Source organism: Dryobates pubescens, chromosome 23 (assembly GCF_014839835.1).
Source record: "Dryobates pubescens isolate bDryPub1 chromosome 23, bDryPub1.pri, whole genome shotgun sequence".
In the NCBI taxonomy this organism is placed as follows: domain Eukaryota; kingdom Metazoa; phylum Chordata; class Aves; order Piciformes; family Picidae; genus Dryobates; species Dryobates pubescens.
In genome coordinates this window covers 16,945,623-16,955,322 of record NC_071634.1, presented here as the reverse complement: position 1 = coordinate 16,955,322, position 9,700 = coordinate 16,945,623, and positions in this window count along the sequence as shown.

Below are 9,700 nucleotides of genomic sequence, written 5' to 3'. Positions count from 1 at the left end.
TGATCAGAGGCAAGCAGAACCTGAATCCCACACTGACGTGGGACTGTGTGGCTCAGACAATGTCTTACAGGACTGTGCTGAGCCTGGACCACAGCTATAATGAAAAAAATCAAAAGGGGAGGATGATCTGAAGCACATCTATGCCCAGGGGTGTACCCAAAGCTGATGGAGCAGGAGTTACAGACACAGTTACTTACTGATGACAGGAAGCAACATGTCCTTGAGACAGAGGCTGTGGTCCTTGCTGTCATGTAAGCAAGAAGCATCTACACCCTATATGGCATCAGGACACATGGCACAGCCAGTACTGTGCAGAGACGCAAAAGAAAAGCGGTGAGTGGATAGGAGAAGCAAAGTGTCTTACTGTGGTACTCCTGAACTCAAGCCCATACCTTTCAGCAGGTGGAGCCACAGCAGTAGGTTATAGCTTGGCTGGCTGGCTGCAGAGCTAGGGCTCCTGTTATGGGAGAAGTGATCTTTGTGGCACCCTCAATTACTAAATAAAAACACGGTCTGAATAATCTGCAGTAAGACTCATACTGGTCTTTTCTCCCAGTGCATTTTATCCATAGGATTACTTTTAGTCCTGGTAAGCAACCACAAGACTTAAAAAACCGAAGCAATAGGAAGCATAATAATAAACAGCAATTAATACATCATTATAGGTTTGCTTCTCAAGGCAGAAGGGAATGGGAAAAACAATGCATTTTGATGTCAACATCAGCGAAATTTCTGGATCCTGCTTTTCTGGGTACTTAATCATCCTGCCATCCAGGCACTGTCATGAGAGTTACAGCAGTGAAACTATCCAGGGAAAACTTTTTGTTCAGGCAGGCCCTGCAGACTACTGCCTTTTTGTTGTTGTTTTCAAACCCGCATGATTTTATCTTGCTAATCACAGCACGGTAAACATATCCACATCATGGTTTGCACTTCCCAGACAACTTTTAATTTGTGATTTAAGTATTTAATTTAGACTTTATTAAACAGTTATTGTATATTAAACAATTAACAACTACATACTAAACCATATTTGCAGAGCATTATGGCTAGGCAAAAGGTCCATATCAATTTCACAGTTATGAATCTATTACGTAACTTTTGATCCTTGGTGAATGTTTAATAATCAGTATTCAAATAACATACATTAACTGTCCTATTAAATCTAAATTAATTGTGGCTCAGGGAACATGAATTTGAAAGGTTACCTATTCTCCCAGCAGATCTGATCTTTGTTTCATATTTTTCCATTAAAATTAGTGTTAAAGACGGAGTAAATTTGTTTCATTTAGAAAACAGTTACTGGGTGCTCTGAATGCTTGTGAATCACATTCTGCCAAGCTTCTCTGTTAAAAGCTAGATTAAAGGTTCACTCCTATTTTCTTCCAGTTTAATTAGCATTTCCTAGAGATAATAATATGTCACCTATTTGTTTAGGAAAACTGCTCCCTGTTGACTGAAGGAACTGACATTCAGCAGTTCATTAGAATCTGTCTGTGGGATTTGCATGTTTTGAGGTTGCAAAACGACCAATTCTCAGGAAGGGATGTAGGGCTGCAAATTTTGGACATAGTTTTCTTCTCTAAATGAATCAGAGTCACCACAGAACTAATCTAAATGTGACTGTCTCTCTTGCAGTCCTCTGTGTAACGCATGTGAGAAGCTGCAATAATGCTGGGTTCATGGTATTTGATAAAGACTGCACACACATGAGCAGTAACTTGCCATCAGAGTGTTTTGAGATTTCATTAAAGACAAGACTCCTTAAAATTAATGCTGGAAGAAACCTGAATCATACAATCTAACACAGACTGTAGGAAGCCATCAAAGCCCACACTGACGTCAGTAAATAATATCTAATTCAAGCTCACTAGAAAAATATTTCTGAGAACATCCAGAGCTAAGGAATTCTTTGCTGCTTCTAATAATTGGTTCCCAATGACTGTTCACTTTCAGTTTTTAAAATAAACATACCAGTTTGCACTTTGCTGCCTTCAGTTGTGCTGTTTTTAAAAGCTAGCATAAAGGCATTAATCAGCACCCTGCATCTAATTCTCAGGGTTGTATCCACACACCATATCACCCTCTCAGTCCTTTTAAGGCCAAGCAATCTCTGTCATACAGAAGTATTCCCAGCCCTTCTGAAGGTCTTGTCTTTACTCTCTACAGTTTCTTTACACCCCTAAAAAAAGCAGTTGCCAAAACAGCCTACTGTTTTGTAGATCCACCTTGAGTCCTTTGTCCTATCTCGGTACCATGCCTGGATATATTTGTGCGTGTGACAATACCAAGATGCATGTAAATGATTAAATACAAATCATACAGTAGGCTACTGCATGTATTGCATGCTAGTTTTGTGTGAAAGACCTCATGTTTCTCAAATCAAACTTGATGTTCTACTGAAAGACCTATTAAATGGATGCTATAATAACATCTAACATCCAAACCACAAGCACAGCAGCACAGCATTCTGGCTCTTTTTCCCCAAACCGTTCCCACTGAAACCTGCAATTTTCAGATTAGAATCATAGTGTAATTTAGATTGGAAGGGACCTCTTTACATCATCTGGTTCAGCTCCAGCTCTGAGCAGGGCCAGCTTCTGTATCAGATCAGGTTACTCCGGGCCTTACGTAGTTCTGTACAATTTCTTATCCAAGTTCCATGCAAGTTGCCATGCTCCAGTCCTAAGGAATCAGTATTATTACCCCGTACATATTATCACTGTCATGCAACAATAGTTATTTCCAGAACTGAAATGAAAATGTTCAATAGCACCAGAACTGAGCCTCTCATGAGACAGAATAGAAACAGAATAGAAACATCTCAGTGTAAGGAGTATTTAAATGTATTTTCCATCGAAGGCTTGACCTGAAGAACATGTATCTTGTTGTTAGCATGCGGCACCAATTTCATTATATCCCAAATGCCCTTTGGTATGATCTTACAGCACTCAGAGAAATCATTATCTATGAAGTCACCTCAGTCATTCAAACTTTGTGTCCATGGAGAATGACCTCTAATAAAAGGTGTACTTAAAAAACGATCAGATATTAATTTCTCATTGTTCGCCGTTGATCAGCTGAGGCCTGTGTTGCCTTTGGAGTGCTTTCCCAGATTAAAAGTTCACACAGGTCATTATGCTTTGAACATTAACACAATAGTACTGCTGCTTCTGTTCTCTGTAATTCATTCAGCTTTACAAGACATATTACAGTGAACATTTCTGAGTAAGACGCTTAGCAGACACTCCTTGGAGTCAGCCACAAGCTAATTGAGCACTGTAAAAAAGCCCAAAAGAGTAGTATCCTTTCTGGGTTTTGTATGACATACTCCATGCCTACAGCAAGGAGACAAAATGTGTTATTTTTACTACACAAAAAAACTTCCAAATATGAATTGTGTTGTTTTCAACTACATTTTCTTCACTCCTGTGCAGACCTGTTAAATTTGTTTTGTAGCTCCTATTTTGTGGTATCTTGCAGCTGGCTAGCTCCTATTTCCTAAAGTCTTGCAGCTGGGCTGTGTTCTCTTCAGTTTGCATTGCCATGTTGTAGTTTTCCTCCCAGTCTATAGAACTACACACCAGATGTGCCAACTGCCTACCTCTTCCTGGCAGGCAAAACCACAGAAGAGGATGTAGTCTGGAAAGATATGCTGCATCAGGTGTGCAAAGGACTGCTGTTAAAAAGCACATGCCTGAGATGCAGGCTTGCATTGAGTTTCTCTGGCTAGCTTCATGTTTGATGCATAGCATTGTATTAGCATTTGAATCTGTATTTGCTGCAGAGCTAAAACAGTGCTGGTGAGGACTTTTCCATAGCTCCTTCTAGGGTCTTGAGCATTGAATTCTCTCTCTCCCATGAAGGCTGTATATTGAGGGAGCTGATGACAGTCACTGCCATGAAAGAAGGCAACCTTATAATCTAGTCCAGTGTAAGAAAATAGGGACTGTAAAAAAAGTTAAATTGTGGTAGCTAAATAAATAATATAGATAGAATTATCAGCTTGTGCATTATTTAGCTGTTTGTGGTTGACCATTGAGTTTAAGGCCAAGATCCAAAAAAAGTGATGAGATTTAAGTAATAAAAGTTTTTGTGGGTTAGTTCTCAGCTACTTAACCAAATATTTTATGTTTCTTTGTGCTTTTCAAGTGGTGCCCATTTCCTTGTCTTGACAGGACTCAATTTTTGTTTCTCCTATAAAGCCAGAGATTACATCACTTCTGGCTCTTGCAGTCTATTTCTCACTGTACTGCCTAAACACTGATGTTGTAGTCCTAGCTCTAGTTTGGCTGGAGTGATGATCCCTACTCTCAGCTGATTCATGATCCAAAAATACTAAAGAAACAATAGAGCCAACATTTTACTTTATTGTCCCTCTCACCCTGAAGAAACACACACAGACAACAAGAAGCATAAGCAAAGAGAGGGTGTGTAGTCTTCTGAGCCAAAGATTAAAGCCATTTCTTTAGTCCAGTTTAAGTATAGCTTTGCACACTAAAGTAAGTTGTTAATTGAACTAGATTTTATTAGTCAAGTATTACTGTTTACTGCTTAGTTTGATATCCATCTCAATTTCTTTGCTTCTGGAAACCAAAGGGATGCTAAAATTATGTTACAGCTTAAAAAAAGAGAGTGAGGGCTGAGGAGAGATTAATTGTAGGATACTAAATTTAACTTCAATATCTGACAACTAGAACAATTAGTAAAGCAATAGCAATCAGTATGTAAACAGCTTGAAGTAAATGCAGTCATAAATTGATGATGCATTTGTAAAAAAAGCACAAATTGACTGAAACCAAACTAATTGATTTCTTTGATGAAAGAATGAATGTGCAAAGCAAAAGTAGTAAACAGAGAATTTCTTAATATTAGTAAGCCACTGATCCTGGTTGCAAATGGCATTCTCAGAAAGAAGCTAAATAAATTTGGATTAAATGGAAGCAGCATAAAATGAACACACAGGTAAGTAAATCAAACACTGATAAACTAGTAGATTTTAAGCAGGTAGCTGGGAGGAGATCAAAAACACTTAGGATGATCAAGCATCTAACATAGCTTAATTTAGATGTGAAGGGGTTTTGTTTGCTTTTTTTCTTTTTAAAGACCAAAAAAAAAAAACCCCTGTAAACCAGCATCCAGCATAAGAAATGCCTAAATAAAGAAACTGAGCAGACCAGCAAAAATGACAGTCATTCTGGTTCTCTGCCAGCACCAGAATAGCTTACCTCAGCATCATTTTCCTGCTACACAGCTGAGTTTCTTTATTTAGATGTATTAAATACTCCAAAGCATATCTAAATAGAGCTTTGATTACTGCAGGATTATCTCAAATGTATTTATTGACATTGCTTATGTTGACTGATATTTCTGCCCATTCATCTAAAAATCACACAATTCATGAAATGTTTATGCTTTTTTTGTTGTGACTGAGAAAAGCTGTCTGGTGGTATCACATGGCTCTGGGAGCTTTTGCTATGCTTTCTCTAGAAAAAGCTAACAAAGATTAATGTGATTATCTGTTTGTTTTTACTGCAGCAGATAGGTGTGCTAGTGGCACTTATGGCCACCTCTGTGTTTTGCCACTTAAGAGAATATTTTGGATTTTAAGACTACAGAACAAAAAACTTATTCTTGTCCCAAAAGCTGATGTGAGAAGAGGCAGTGATAGAGACATGAAAGCCCAAGAGATTCGTAAGAGGTTTTGTGCAAGAGTTATAGACAGCGATTGCAGTAAGGACATTAACTGCCTCATCATTGTCAAGATATTTTATAGCTATTAGGGGAAAGGAACATATTTTTGGGAAGCCTTAAAAGATTGTCATGTTACTTCTGCAGATTCTTACAAGACAACCTTCCCAAATAAAAAGGGCAACACACTCCTGAAGAGAGAGTGAGCTAATGAAATCTGACAAAAAAAGCACAGCAAATGTTTATTAGATATTTGAATCAAAATATATCACTGAAAGAAGACAGCAGTTGTGGAAAAAGATTGAAATGCAGAGCACAGCAAATAAGGTGCAATTAACAAAGTGTTTTACACAAGAAAAAGCAAATACCATTAATTGTTAGACAGTTGATTGCCTGTACAGACTGCAGTAGTGCTTATTTCCAAGGAGAATGAATAGAGCTAGTGAGATACAGGCAACAAATAAGATCATAGTCAGTAAAACTTCTGCCACAGTCATTTCTGCACCCTTAATATAGACCAGATTGCATTAAAGTTGAAATAAATGTGAAATTGCTTCTGACTTCCCAAGGAATGGCTTTGCTCTCCTAAGCAGCGTGCCTTCTAATTTCAGCCAACTACCACATGACTTGAATAGTTAATTTTAAAAAGGGCAAGGATAAAATATCATTAGGTAGATTTGGGTTACAAAATTGGGAGCTTATACTTAAAATAATAGAAAAATACTACATTGAGGGTTTTTCAGAGGAAGCATCACATGTCAAGATACAAAGAATAAAGTGTGCTCCTCCATAATGAATGCTACCTAAGTAAATTTAAGAGTTCAAAACATATGACAAAAATGAATGAATTGATTCATTTTGTTCCTTTTAAACTCAGTTTCTAGGTAGGCATGTTCACAGAAAAGAATGACAGCAACATTTAATAGCCTGCAAATATGTATTGCAAATGGTGCTTGTTGAGAACAAAATAAAGGATACAGGCAAATTACAAAGGGGAAATTTTGTTTACCATGAGTGGACTAGGCAATAAACAAGAGTGGCTGTGGAGCTGCTGTTCTTGGAGACTCACGTGGCTAGGATTGATGCTGTAGTGTCAAAACAGAAGAAATTATACATTAAATTAGTCTCACCAGGCAAAGGAGAGCACCACAAAATCTCAACTTCCAGATCAGCTGCTGCTACTACAGTTTTTGAATGCTCTGCCACTGAGGGAGCCCACAGTCATCAGTACCCCTTTCTGGGGAAGTATGTGCCAGGCACTTTAGACAAGAGTTGCTGGAAATGGTGCACCCTATCTAATGTCCCATTTGTACATTCCAGCTAATTGTCAGCCTCTTTTAGACGCTGATGTTTCAAAGCAACACAGTGAAGGGCTCTCAAGTTTACCATTCCTCCCTGTAAGCTATTGTGGATTTAAACACTTCACTTTCTACTCTAGAATTAAAAGCTTTTGTTAGAGCATACTTAAACACATTCACTAATAAGTAACAATATTTCTATTTTTAAAAAGCATGACACCTGATTTAGAGAGGTCTGGTCAGAGCTTACAGCACAAAATACACTTCTAGGAGCCTCTCCTAGAAGATACAGAAGGATACTTTTTTCTTTTTCAGTTGGAAGCTGCAGTAGGAACATGTATGTACAAACACACACAGAAAAAGAGCTCTCAAAGAGTTTTAAAGCAATTTTCAAATTTACCCTGTAGAAATGCATTTACCCACAAAACCAGAAGTATGACTATAAATTAAAGTCAAAATAGTTATACAGATATCCTTTCTGAATGCCTTCAGCAGAATAAAGCACTGGGAGGTGTTTGATACCCTGAAAGTGAAGGAATTTGTTTTACAGCTGGATATGAAATTTCAGGCTCAAATGCTTATTGCTCATAATTATTACTCTCCAAGTGCCAGTCTACAATGAGCAACAGAAAAGCCAGAAGTTGGGATATTTTGAAGTGAAGTATTAGCACACTTCATTTTCCAACAAATCTCTACCAACGTTTTTTTTTTCCAAAATAGCTTCTTCTGAGGTGTAGCAAAGAGTACTGTGCAGTGGCCTACTACACAATGGTCTAAGCCAAGAATCAAAGAAGGTGTCTGAGTAAGACTAGGAACAGGAAGATTTTACACAGGCAGAATTGTATTACTCTATTACATTTAGCCCGGGGAAATAATACAATATGTGTTATGTCAATTTCATTTAGGGTAGTCAATCTAATTGCCATTTGCAATCTGGAAGCATTTCTAACGTAGTCATGATTCAGTCCTCATGTGGGACATACATCCAAGCCATGCAAGGCTACTGAGGCATCTATACTGCACTCAGAAAAAAAGCCTGGAAAACTGGCTCTTGCAGATACTAGCTGTAGCAAGGGCAACCTGTAACACAGCTGTGGATAACCATATGGCCATGGCAGTACCAAAATCAGTGCATCCAGATATTGCTGGGAATCTGTAGTAGATTGCTAAGCACAACGGCAGTGCTAAGAGCACTTAAACTAGTTAGCTGAATCTCTAACCTCTGTAAGTGCACAGAGCTAATCACAACCTTCATTAAAGCATAAATTTACTGCTGGAAGGAAGAGCATCACTCCTGACTTGCAGTTGAGACTCCCTGTTTCCGTGAAGAGGCTTTTTGTTCGGTTACTGACTTCGTCTAATTTTACGTAGAGTGAGCAGGCTTAATTACATGCAATTGTCAGCTTTTGTCCACAGGGCCTAAGCCTTTCCCAACCATTAGTTTAGGCTGAGAGAAAGTTAATTCGCTCACTGGGGGCTCATGTGTGTCCTTCTGAAGCATCTTGTGCTGATCACTGCCACACAGAATGCTCACATAGGTGGACTCACTGAATCCAATCCAGTATATCACCACTTGTGATCCTAACTGATAAACAAGTTCCACTGAAAAAGTGCTGGTAGTGAAAATCCAGAGAAATGGGACGTTGGGGTAGAATGGGGTATCAGGCCATGATAACAGGCAGAGGGAGGCAAAGCTGCATGAATTACAGCTAATGTATTCATGACGTAGGAAAAAATGGTATGGAAGGAGCCTGAGAAAATGATGAGCACAGCTCTGAATTTTTGCAATACAAAGAGTAGCTCCTCCCACAACATTTTCATAATCTTGTGAAAGGCAAGTTCACCAAATGTCCACCCCCTTACTTTTCCCACACCTTCCCCCACCAGACTGAGATGCAGTCAGATTTTATCTGGCTCTCGCCAGTCAGGAAACATAATGTTCATATAATTTTGTTTTAACTAAGAGCATAACCGTATCTAATCCACTTCATGTTGAATGATCTAATCCCTCATGATTCTGTGGTTCTGTGAAAGAGCTGTAAGTATTAGCAAGTTTATATTTCTGTCTTAAAATGCCTGGGGTGCTTGAGCTGACACTCTGTACATCTGCCTTGCTTAGGTAGCGTTTGTCAGTGAAAGACCTTCATCCTCAGCACTTGTACCTGGGTAGTCTGGCAAATCATTGTATTCATATCTTCAGAGTATGTTCCCATTTTCCTAAGCTCCTTTCTGAATGGAGTATGTACCATCAGGAGAACAATTCTTTCTTCATAAACAATGCCCACGTTGATGACTGTATTGTTTGTAAAACTCACCTGTTTTATAGTCAAGCAGTATATTATATAAAGGTGAAACTAAGATGCTTATTTTAGGGTCTTAGAGATGCACAGCTGAAGACTTCCTTCCTCTCCTAAATGCAAATGCTATTAAAATCACTTTTTCAGCAATTAAAGAGCATTAGGTAGACTCTCAGTTAAGATAAATTCACCTCAAAAATGTATTCATCACTCTCTTCAAAAGTAAAGCCCCAAAGCAAAATGCACATAGTTGCCAGCAGCTTTAGTTAAAGCTAAAATTAGCCATGCTGATTAAGTGGATTTTGCATAACCTCAACTATTAATCCTTCATATTGGTCTTCTTTTCTTTGAAAAAAAATCATGAAGTACCAATAACCTAAAGGTTTATAGAGTCACTTTTTAATACTCCTTGGT